The following is a 12,912-nucleotide window of genomic DNA, read 5'->3' on the forward strand; positions in this document are numbered from 1 at the left end:
CAAAAGGAAGTATTTTTTTCACACAACGTGCAGTCAACCTTGTGAAGGATGTTGTGAAGGCCAAAATTATAACAGGGTTCAAAAAAGAACTAGATAAGTTCATGGAGGATAGGTCCATCAATGACTATTAGCCAGGGTGGGCAGGGATAGTGTCCCTAGCCTCTGTTTGCCAGAAGCTGGGAATGGGTAACAGGGATGGGTCACTTGATGATTACCTGTTCTGTTCATTCCCTCTGGGGCACCTGGCATTGGCCACTGTCGGAAGAGAAGTACTTGTGGCACCTTAGAGACTAACCAATTTATTTGAGCATAAGCTTTCGTGAGCTACAGCTCACTTCATCGGATGCATACTGTGGAAACTGCAGAAGACATTATATACACAGAGACCATGAAACAATACCTCCTCCCACCCCACTCTCCTGCTGGTAATAGCTTATCTAAAGTGATCATTCTCCTTACAATGTGTATGATAATCAAGTTGGGCCATTTCCAGCACAAATCCAGGTTTTCTCACCCTGCACCCCCCCACACACAAACTCACTCTCTTGCTGGTAATAGCCCATCCAAAGTGACCACTCTCTTTACAATGTGTATGATAATCAAGTTGGGCCAGTTCCAGCACAAATCCAGGTTTTCGCACCCCCCCCTTTTTTTTTCTTTTTTTTTAAAAACCACACACACAAACTCACTCTCCTGCTGGTAATAGCTTATCCAAAGTGACCACTCTCCCTACAATGTGCATGATAATCAAGGTGGGCCATTTCCAGCACAAATCCAGGTTTTCTCACCCCCCCACCCCCATACACACAGAAACTCACTCTCCCGCTGGTAATAGCTCATCCAAAGTGACCACTCTCCCTACAATGTGCATGATAATCAAGGTGGGCCATTTCCAGCACAAATCCAGTTTTTCTCACCCCCCCCCCACACACACAAACGCACTCTCCTGCTGGTAATAGCTCATCCAAACTGACCACTCTCCTTACAATGTGTATGATAATCAAAGTGGGCCATTTCCAGCATAAATCCAAGTTTAACCAGAACGTCTGGGGGGGGGGGGGTAGGAAAAAACAAGGGGAAATAGGCTACCTTGCATAATGACTTAGCCACTCCCAGTCTCTATTTAAGCCTAAATTAATGTATCCAATTTGCAAATGAATTCCAATTCAGCAGTTTCTCGCTGGAGTCTGGATTTGAAGTTTTTTTGTTGTAAGATAGCGACCTTCATGTCTGTAATTGCGTGACCAGAGAGATTGAAGTGTTCTGCGACGGGTTTATGAATGTTATAATTCTTGACATCTGATTTGTGTCCATTTATTCTTTTACGTAGAGACTGTCCAGTTTGACCAATGTACATGGCAGAGGGGCATTGCTGGCACATGATGGCATATATCACATTGGTGGATGTGCAGGTGAACGAGCCTCTGATAGTGTGGCTGATGTGATTAGGCCCTGTGATGGTGTCCCCTGAATAGATATGTGGGCACAGTTGGCAACGGGCTTTGTTGCAAGGATAGGTTCCTGGGTTAGTGGTTCTGTTGTGTGGTATGTGGTTGCTGGTGAGTATTTGCTTCAGGTTGGGGGGCTGTCTGTAGGCAAGGACTGGCCTGTCTCCCAAGATTTGTGAGAGTGTTGGGTCATCCTTCAGGATAGGTTGTAGATCCTTAATAATGCGTTGGAAGGGTTTTAGTTGGGGGCTGAAGGTGACGGCTAGTGGCGTTCTGTTATTTTCTTTGTTAGGCCTGTCCTGTAGTAGGTGACTTCTGGGAACTCTTCTGGCTCTATCAATCTGTTTCTTCACTTCCGCAGGTGGGTACTGTAGTTGTAAGATTGCTTGATAGAGATCTTGTAGGTGTTTGTCTCTGTCTGAGGGGTTGGAGCAAATGCGGTTGTATCGCAGAGCTTGGCTGTAGACGATGGATCGTGTGGTGTGGTCAGGGTGAAAGCTGGAGGCATGTAGGTAGGAATAGCGGTCAGTAGGTTTCCGGTATAGGATGGTGTTTATGTGACCATTGTTTATTAGCACTCTAGTGTCCAGGAAATGAATCTCTTGTGTGGACTGGACCAGGCTGAGGTTGATGGTGGGATGGAAATTGTTGAAATCATGGTGGAATTCCTCAAGGGCTTCTTTTCCATGGGTCCAGATGATGAAGATGTCATCAATATAGCGCAAGTAGAGTAGCGGCGTTAGGGGATGAGAGCTGAGGAAGCGTTGTTCTAAATCAGCCATAAAAATGTTGGCATAATGTGGGGCCATACGGGTACCCATAGCAGTGCCGCTGATCTGAAGGTATACATTGTCCCCAAATGTAAAATAGTTATGGGTAAGGACAAAGTCACAAAGTTCAGCCACCGGGTTAGCCGTGACATTATCGGGGATAGTGTTCTTGATGGCTTGTAGTCCATCTTTGTCTGGAATGTTGGTGAAGAGGGCTTCTACATCCATAGTGGCTAGGATGGTGTTATCAGGAAGATCACCGATGGATTGTAGTTTCCTCAGGAAGTCAGTGGTGTCTCGAAGGTAGCTGGGAGTGCTGGTAGCATAGGGCCTGAGGAGGGAGTCTACATAGCCAGACAATCCTGCTGTCAGGTTGCCAATGCCTGAGATGATGGGGCGCCCAGGACTTCCAGGTTTATGGATCTTGGGTAGCAGATAGAATACCCCAGGTCGGGGTTCCAAGGGTGTGTCTGTGCGGATTTGATCTTGTGCTTTTTCAGGAAGTTTCTTGAGCAAATGCTGTAGTTGCTTTTGGTAACTCTCAGTGGGATCATAGGGTAATGGCTTGTAGAAAGTGGTGTTGGAGAGCTGCCGCGCAGCCTCTTGTTCATATTCCGACCTATTCATGATGACAACAGCACCTCCTTTGTCAGCCTTTTTGATTATGATGTCAGAGTTGTTTCTGAGGCTGTGGATGGCATTGTGTTCTGCACGGCTGAGGTTATGGGGCAAGTGATGCTGCTTTTCCACAATTTCAGCCCGTGCACGTCGGCGGAAGCACTCTATGTAGAAGTCCAGTCTGCTGTTTCAACCTTCAGGAGGAGTCCACCTAGAATCCTTCTTTTTGTAATGTTGGTCGGGAGGCCTCTGTGGATTAGTATGTTGTTCAGAGGTATTTTGGAAATATTCCTTGAGTCAGAGACGTCGAAAATAGGATTCTAGGTAACCACAGAACTGTATCATGTTTGTGGGGGTGGAGGGGCAGAAGGAGAGGCTCTGAGACAGGACAGCTGCTTCTGTTGGGCTGAGAGTATAGTTGGATAGGTTAACAATATTTCTGGGTGGGTTGAGGGCCCCTTGTAGCATGCAGTAGTTTAGAAAGTTTAGTGTCCTTTTTCTTTTGTAGAGAAGCAAAGTGTGCGTTGTAAATGGCTTGTCTAGTTTTAGTAAATTCCAGCCACGAGGAAGTTTGTGTGGAAGGTTGGTTTTTTATGAGAGTATCCATTTTTGAGAGCTCATTCTTAATCTTTCCCTGTTTGCTGTAGAGGATGTTGATCAGGTGATTCCGCAGTTTCTTTGAGAGCGTGTGGCACAAGCTGTCAGCATAGTCTGTGTGGTATGTAGATTGTAATGGATTTTTTACCTTCAGTCCTTTTGGTACGATGTCCATCTGTTTGCATTTGGAAAGGAAGATGATGTCTGTCTGTATCTGTACAATTTTTTTCATGCAGTTGATAGATTTCCATTCCATTTGGCTAAATGCAGTGCCTTGCATAATGACAGGTTTCAGAGTAGCAGCCGTGTTAGTCTGTATTCACAAAAAAGAAAAGGAGTACTTGTGGCACCTTAGAGACTAACCAATTTATTTGAGCATGAGCTTTCGTGAGCTACAGCTCATTCATCGGATGCATACTGTGGAAACTGCAGAAGACATTATATACACAGAGACCATGAAACAATACCTCCTCCCACGGGGTGAGAAAACCTGGATTTGTGCTGGAAATGGCCCAACTTGATTATCATACACATTGTAAAGAGAGTGGTCACTTTGGATGGGCTATTACCAGCAGGAGAGTGAGTTTGTGGGGGGAGGGGGGAAGGGCGGAGGGTGAGAAAACCTGGATTTGTGCTGGAAATGGCCCAACTTGATTATCATACACATTGTAAGGAGAATGATCACTTTAGATAAGCTATTACCAGCAGGAGAGTGGGGTGGGAGGAGTTATTGTTTCATGGTCTCTGTGTATATAATGTCTTCTGCAGTTTCCACAGTATGCATCCGATGAAGTGAGCTGTAGCTCACGAAAGCTTATGCTCAAACAAATTGGTTAGTCTCTAAGGTGCCACAAGTACTCCTTTTCTTTTTGCGAATATAGACTAACACATCTGTTACTCTGAAACCTGTCGGAAGAGAGAATACTGGGCTAGATGGACCTTTAGTCTGACCCAGTATGGCAGTTCTTATTGCCGTATGGCCAATAGTTGGGGCTTTAGCAGCGCTATCCTTAGGATTTATGGGGCCCATTTCAGTATTATTAAACTGGTGTCCCTACTTCCAAAGGCAGCCCAGGCTCACATGTATATTTTAGATAAGGGTGGTCTTTTGAAGGATTTATTTTAAAAACTATATATTTGAAGATCCAAGCATTTAAAGCTAAAGATGAATACTCAGATTGTGCATCTAAAAATCTGTGCAAGGATTTTTTGGAGATATGATTTTATAATCTTCAGCAACACACTAACGAAATATTTTTAAAGCAAATTTTAAACTAAGGTCTCCTATAGACTAACATGTTCTGAGTAAATATTACAGTAATGCACAACTGTTTGTGTCAGTAAATTCAGAAACTGACAGTATATACCTGGGGGTTGGCAACTACCTGTTAAATGGTTTCATTACCACTTGAATGATTCTTTAACAATTTCAGTGGTGTGCTAACAGGTCTGGCAGGCTGGAAGGCTTTTTCAATTTTAAGTACTAGATCCCTTCCAGAGGAAGACTCCCCAGGCTGCAGCAGCCAGCTGTGTTGGGAGCCTGTAGGAAGGGTCAGAACAGGGATAGGAAGAAGCGGGAGGGTAGACACTAAGACTCAGGGATGTCCCAAATTTTCAGGTGCTCTACACTGTGTATGCTGCATATGCTTAAAGATGGCCCTGGGCTTTAGCATGGGACTGGGGCTGATTGCCCAGTGGGAGCAGCCACCATTTTGTAAATGAGTCTGGGGGTCAGGTGAATGGTTAACATGGACTGAAGGAGGGAGAGAGGTGGGGGCTGGAGACTCAAAAAGTCTTCTAGCTTACATCAGCTTAAAATGGCTGCTGCCAGGGGGCATCCAGAACAGAAGCAACCATGGAAGTATAGCATAATAATAAATTGTAAAGATATGTACTTACATGCTGAGGTTCTGTCATATTTATGGGCCCAACGTGTCAAAGGTGTTAACATGACCCTGTCACAGTTAAACATTAAACCATTTGAATTGGGGTTTGGTATACAGAGACCTCAGTCTGCCTATACCATGGCAAACACACCATTAAACATTCTTTTTAAAATTAAAGATATAGAAAAGAAGTGGGGTAAAAAGGTTAAAGCATTTGAAATGTAAGGAATTAAGTCTTTAATTTTAACAACATCCCTTTTTCCCTGTACTTTTATCTGACTGTTTCTTAAATGGTACTAAAGATGGCAATAATCATTTTAGCAGAGATGGGCTGGAGCTGTTGTTAAAGTACAATCCCATTTCCTAGAAGACAAAACAAGACGAACATACACAAGGGGAGAGAAAAGATCAGCAAAGATAGAAAATGCAGATTCTGCCTCTAGCGTTGAATGTCATTTGCAACCTCATTGCTGGGAAAAACACATGCACAGCATATGGTCTTATCAGCCACTCCAAGACCTGGCAAACTTGTGCTGTTTAGGTGATTACTTTTGGTTGTGGCTCTGGTCACAGGGTTACAATGGTGTTGAAAAATAAACAGTCTTGGTCGGCTTAGCCAGACTCTTATGAAACAGAAGGAAAAAGGAGAAATTGGGAAAAGAAGAAATAAGGTGGGAAAGAAAAAGGACAAAGTCTCACATCCCAGGTGGGATTCAGGATTGATCCAAAGTCAGGGGCTGTCCCCACTGGATTTATCCCCTGCTCTGGCCCTGTCTGGTCAGGACATCTCTCAGGATCAGGACAATGAAAACCCACTGTCATTACAGTAGATTCTGGGGTCCCATGACATGGTGGGAGTGGCAGTCATGCTGGTTAAGCTTGATTCTTTCCTGTTCACCCATCTACCAACCAGCAGTTTTTGTCAGACAGCAGCTTCTTCCTTCCATCCATCAATTTCCTCCACCCACTCCACCCCAAAGTCTCTTTCTGAGGACCTCAAAGGGAGGTGGAATAACCATCCCCCCATTATTTTGTCCCCCAATTAGGCCTAATCTCTGACACAGCAATTCTGGTTCTGAGTCCCACACATTTCTTGTTTACCAGGCATGATCTTAACATAGTCCATGGACTAGATCAGGAGGCCGTTTTGTTCAGGCTGTCTCCCTTTTGCACCTTTTCCCAATAACATCTCTTGTTATAGGTATTGTGACATTTTATGAACTTTTACTCACTTTTCACAACTGAGGTCAGAAATGAGGTAAATGTATAGGCCCAGTTATTACAACAGTTCCCTCAAGAGATCTACCTCCTCAGTCCTGGCCAGGGTTTCTAGCTGGGAATCGGGCTTGGTTGCTGTATGGCAGGAATCTCTCGCCGTCCACCCGACTGGTGTCAGGCTCCTGAGGCCCAAAGAGGTCCTGTCTTTCTGGGGACAGTTCTTCACTGGCAGCCTCATGCTCATCTTTTAATGAGTCTTGATGATCATCCTTGGGAGGGAAGGCAGGGGGTAGAAAGTAGGCAGCAGGGATCTCCACCTTCCTGGGGTGGGTGGCAATGTAATTGTGCAAAATCCTATCCAGCTCCTCAAAAAATGGGTAGGTCACATTTCCACAGACAGACTTTTTTCTGTATGCAGTGTTGTTGTTTTTCCTGATATTCCTGGTTTGACTATAATCTGTTTTTTTTCTTTTTTCTTTATCCGACACTAGTTGGCATCCCAGTTGTTTCCCCTCTCAGTCATCTGCTCTGCAATGTCAAAAACATTTTTATTCTGGTGGCTGACCAAAAGAGCTTTCTGCACCAATGCTTAACTCTAGATGGTGAGGAGATCCAGGGTCTCAGCTCGTCTCCAAGTGGCTGCTTGATGCATGTTGTAAGGCTTCTGCAGTAATATTGCAGCAATGTTGATCTACTCAAATACAGGAGCAAATGAGCATATTGTGGGCCCATGCCAGTTTTTCAACAGGAGAGGGGACAGCCAATCAACTTGACACCAGAATAGGAGGGTGCACAGGTAAACAGACAGGTCACTAGCAGTTACCCACAAAGCACTGTGGGATACCAGTTGGACTCCCAAGTAGTGCACAGCAGCGTTGTGTGTACACAGACAACAGACAAACTAACTCAATTCTCAGCAAACTTAGTTCAGTTTGAAAAAGGACTCCAGAATCTCCAATAAATATGGAGTTCTATGATGAATTTCATCATGTGTATGCAAGTGTTTTCAAACTGGTTTCACTTAACCTAAACCTCCCCTCCTGTGTAGACAAGCCCTGTGTAGTTTCTTATCTTAGTGCAGAGGAAGAGTGTCTACATGGGGAATAAGTACAGACTTGCTACCTACCCCGCACCAATTACTCTGGGTAGTTTCCCCATGTAGACAAGCCCATTGCCTCTGTTACAGCAAGGGTGGGCTCTACTTTCTTGTGTTGGGTATTATCTTACTTCACAAACAATCCTCTTGTAACTTGCCAATATTGACTAAGGCTGGCCAGAAAACAAGAATTTCATTTTGTGAAACATATTTCAGTTTGGACATTTCTTCTGTTGTGCTGCAAAATGAAAACAAGACCTTTCAAAAAATTTCATGAAAAAACCCCTGTACATATATAGAGAGAGAGAAGACAAACAGTGGCTTGGTGGTGAGAGCATTCACTTGGCTGATTGCACCAGGAAGTTGAACCTGGGTCCCCTGTATCCCACGTGAATGCTTGAATCACCAAGGCTATGGGATGTCTCTCTGATTTTAACTAGAAATTGCATCCCAAACCTGAGAAACCAATTTTTTCCACAAAGACTTTGAGTTTCAACATGACAGCATTTTCAAACCAAAAGAAAATTAGTTTAAGAATTCCTGGCCAGCACTACTGTTGATCCTTATGGGCCACATAAGTAGCTGAAATGGTGTTTTTGATAGAATCATAGAATCACAAAATATCAGGGTTGGAAGAGACCTCAGGAGCTCATCTAGTCCAACCCCCTGCTCAAAGCAGGACCAACACCCACTATTCAGGCTTCCTCCATCTGCCATTCCTGGCCAACTCACTTCCATTCTCATCCTCTGGGACTGTGATGAGGAAAGTGTTCCCAATAGTGTTTTTTTTCCCTCTTCCCCACCTGTAACTTGTCCCATTGTACTTAGGTTCCTGAATTGTGTAGGTGCTTTTGAAAAGCTTACTCTGTAAACTGTCTGGGGCATGGCCTGTCTCTTACTATGTGTAAGGACAGCCTTCATCACAATAAGGCCCTGATCTTGGTTTGAGGCTTCTAGTCACATGCATTATCATGATAAGAGGTTTAGAAAACCTGACCAATGAGGAAAGATTTAAAGAACTGGGCATGTTTAGTCTTGGGGAAAAGAAGACCTAGCAGGGAACTGATAACAGTCTTCAAATATGTTAAGGTCTTTTATAAAGAGGACAGTGATCAATTGTTCTCCAGTGAAGGCAGGACAAGAAGTAATGATCTTAATCTGCAGCAAAGGAGATTTGGATTAGATATTAGGAAAAACTATAAGGATAGTAAAGCACTGGAATAAGCTTCCAAGGGAGGTTAAGGAATCCCCATCATTGAAAGTTTTAGAGAACAGATTAGACAAACACCTGGTCCAGGATGGTCTTGATTTGCTTGGTTCTTCCTCAGCTCCCGGGCAAGACTAGATGACCTTCTGAGGTCCCTTCCACTCATACATTTCTGTGGTTCTATAATAATATCTTCCTTTCAGCTGTGTGAGTAGTCAGTGCTTAAGAGTGACAATTATGAATTGATGGCAAGAGTAGCGAAAGAAGAAGCTGAGAAAATATGAGCAAACTTCCAATGAAATATTTTCAGTATTGAAATACAAGTAAAAAAAAAATGGGTTCAAAAAGCCTTACTCACACAAGTAATCCTTACACACACAAGTAGTCCAAGTGCAAGTTGATGCACTACTGATGTGAATAAGATTATTCAGGTGAGTAAGAGTTTCAGAACTGGGCTTTTTGCCACATTTGGCCAAGATGGGGTCCTGAAGTCAGACACCTACCTTCATAAAAAGAAAAGGAGTACTTGTGGCACCTTAGAGACTAACCAATTTATTTGAGCATAAGCTTTCGTGAGCTACAGCTCACTGCATTCGATGAAGTGAGCTGTAGCTCACGAAAGCTTATGCGCAAATAAATTGGTTAGTCTCTAAGGTGCCACAAGTACTCCTTTTCTTTTTGCGAATACAGACTATCACAGCTGTTACTCTGAAACCTACATTCATGTTTAATTACCTAAATAATTAGCCAACTTTTCAAAAGGGCTCAGCACTTAGCAATCATTTACACTAGCGCAAAGCAAGAGGGAAGTCGGTTTACAACTTTACTATTCTGAGTCTGAAATTATTTTTAATATATTTGCTTTGCACAGGTGTAAATGCCCATACACTGTGATTAGGAAAAGGAGGATTGAACCCATTGATGTTATGATCTTAATAGCTTTACTTTAGGCACCTTTTATGGAAAATCTTGTCCTCCATAGTTTATTATACTTTCTTCTGATGTATTAGTTGTTGTGGATCATTGTTATACTTAGTTGCCACAGAACTGACTTTTGGATTATATTAATATTATATATGTCTAAGTACAAACTTCATGAATGAAAGGAACCTTGACTGCTTTTGTGCATCAGGATTTATGTCCGGTTTTAACATAGAACATTAAACACAACCTAAACATCCCATGCTTATGAATGTATGAGGTTTCCAAGAAACAAAAACTTAAGCAACCAGTGAAATCAAGGGGTATCTTTTACTACAAAAGGATAATCTGGGAAGCAGAGAACTGCTAAGAAGAGTTATAGTATCTGACTGGCGACACTCTTGAGTGTATATTCAGAAGGAAATGGCAGAAGGAAATGGCAGAAACAAATGTGAAACTCTTAAGAAGGCAGATTCAAAGGAATGCAGAACTTTTTTTTTTTACGGAGAATTGAAGTTGATTATTGTCCAAAACACTACTGTAAAAAAAAGGAAAAGAGTAAATTATTTAAAGTATTGATACGAATGATAAAATCTCTGTTTTTATTGCAGTAAAATTTAAGTGTCAAATTGAGATTAGAAACCAATGTACTACAGATCTTTTTAAAGGGGAAAAGAACAAAAAGAGAACCTTGGCAAGGACAAATAGAGTGTTTTAAAGTTAATGTATGGTGAAGAATTGGAATAGTGGACGATATATTATATATTTAAAAAGCTGAGATGTAATTAAAAGTCGAAATGATGAATGAGTGTCAAATAACACTGCATCTCATTTGAACAGTAATTTTTGTGATTAAGTGCTAATAGTATATAAATCTTTAGGGTGAAAAATCCATCTTTTTACAGAATGATCATTTGGAATTAGATACCAATTACTAAAAGTAGAAGAGAGATTAAACAATTATTGGACTCTCAAGTTCCCTGCACTTAGTGTGGTCAGACTGCAAAGTGGGTGCAAAATGCTACCATTCGGATGTGGCCGTGATTTACACCCCGTTTCCACAGGTATAGTATAAATGACTGCACAAAGGTACAGATCAATGGAGAATCAGGAGCAGTAGCTTTAAAAATGGACCAGATTATCCTCTCCACATTCCACAAATGAGAAACCAACTCAGGTGATCAGAAATATGAGGTTCCAGTTGCATATCTTACACTGCATCATTTGATCAAGAGGGGTTTGCCTCCAGCTGGAGTTTAAGGAGGTGCAGATCCTACCACCAGCCCCTGCTGTATGGATCACTGTGCTCATGCAGAAGCATGCTGAGGATCTGCACAGGGGAGAGGTATGCCTTCATGGAACTTCTTATTCATGGGTTCATAGAATCCAAGGCCAGAAAGGACCTTTGCGATCATCTAGTCTGACCATCCCCAGGCCATAGAACTTCCCCAAAATAATTCCTATAGCAGATCTTTTAGAAAAAACATCCAATCTTGATTTCAATATTGTCAGTGATGGAGCATCCACCATGGCTCTTGGTCAATTGTTCCAGTGGTTAATTGCCCTCACTGTTAAACATTTATACCTTATTAGCAGTCTGAATTTGTCTAGCTTCAACTTCCAGCCATTGGATCATGTTATACCTTTCTCTCCTAAATTGAAGAGCCCATTATCAAATATTTGTTCAGATACTTATAGACCCTTAACCTTCTCTTTGTTAAGATAGATGGAGTTCCTTGAATGTATTTATCACTGTAAGTCAGGTTTTCTAATGCTTTAATCATTCTCAGGACTCTTCTCTGAACCCTTTCCAATTTATCAACATTCTTCTTGAATTGTGAACATCAGAACTGGACACAGGATTCCAGCAGTGGTTGCACCAGTGCCAAATACAGAGGGGAAATATTCTCTCTACTCCTACTTGAGATTCCCCTGTTTATGCAGCCAAGGAGCACATTAGCCCTTCTGGCCAGAGCATTACACTGAAAATTCATGTTCATCTGATTATCCACCACATTCCACAAATCTATTTCAGAGTCACTGCTTTCAAGGACAGAGTCCCCCATCCTGTAAGTATGGCCTACATTTTTGGTTCCTATATCTATGTATATTGCTTGCATGTGCCCAATTTTCCAAATGATCCAGATCTCTCTACGTTAGTGGCCTGTCCTCCTTTTTATTTACCACCTCTGCCCCAGTTTTTGTGTCATATGCAAACTTTATCAGTAATGGTTTTATGGTTTCTTCCAGCTAGTCATTAAATAAATAGCATGTGCTCAAGAACAAATCTCTGTGGGACCCCACTAGAAAAACACCTGCGAACTAATGATTTCCTGTTTACAATGACATGTTGAGACCTATCACTTAACGTGCTTTTAATCAATGTAATCTGTTATTGCAGGGTCACAAACCAAAACTATGGCTTCTAAAAGCTGCAGATAACCAGAGATCTGCACAGAACTGAAGGATCTGCCAGAGACCAGGGCTGACCATGTGGTCTCTGTCTCCATATCTATTTATGTGTCTATCTACCTCCCTCTCTGTTAGTCCTCACACAGTGTTTATAAAGTGCCTACAATTGTACTATTCAGGCAAGGTGTAAAAGCACTGGGAGCACTGCCCAGAGGAACTCAGGGTTCTCCATTCCAATCTGGGTATTATCTGGGGGCCTGAGCTTGAACATTGTGTTGGTGCTCCATTCTGTTCCTAGATAAACATGGGGACTACAGCTTTAGGTCGCCATAATTTGTCTTGAAAAATGGGGGAATTCTAAGTCAAATCCCAATTTCAGCCAAATTAATACAATGGGGCTACTTTGGGCCTGAGTCTGGCATCCATACTCACATTGGGTTAGATTGTGACACGTACATCCCTTACTCAACTCCTCAGCTATACAAGGGAATAAGAGGGAATAAGGCCTCCATCACTCCCCCACATGACCCTCCTTCAACTGACTACAGGGTATGGGGAAGGAGAACAGGGCTGTTTGGTTGGTACTTTGTAAGCAAATAGGTGTAGAAGGGGGCAGAAATAGACAAAGAAAAGGAGGAATCTTAGCTCTGCCTCTCGTTACTCACCACCCAAAATGTCTGGCCATGCAGACAGTGAGAGAATAAAATGTTTCATGAAAAGAAGGGGAAAAGTAATTTAT

Source organism: Chelonia mydas, chromosome 4 (assembly GCF_015237465.2).
Source record: "Chelonia mydas isolate rCheMyd1 chromosome 4, rCheMyd1.pri.v2, whole genome shotgun sequence".
Taxonomy (NCBI): Eukaryota; Metazoa; Chordata; order Testudines; family Cheloniidae; genus Chelonia; species Chelonia mydas.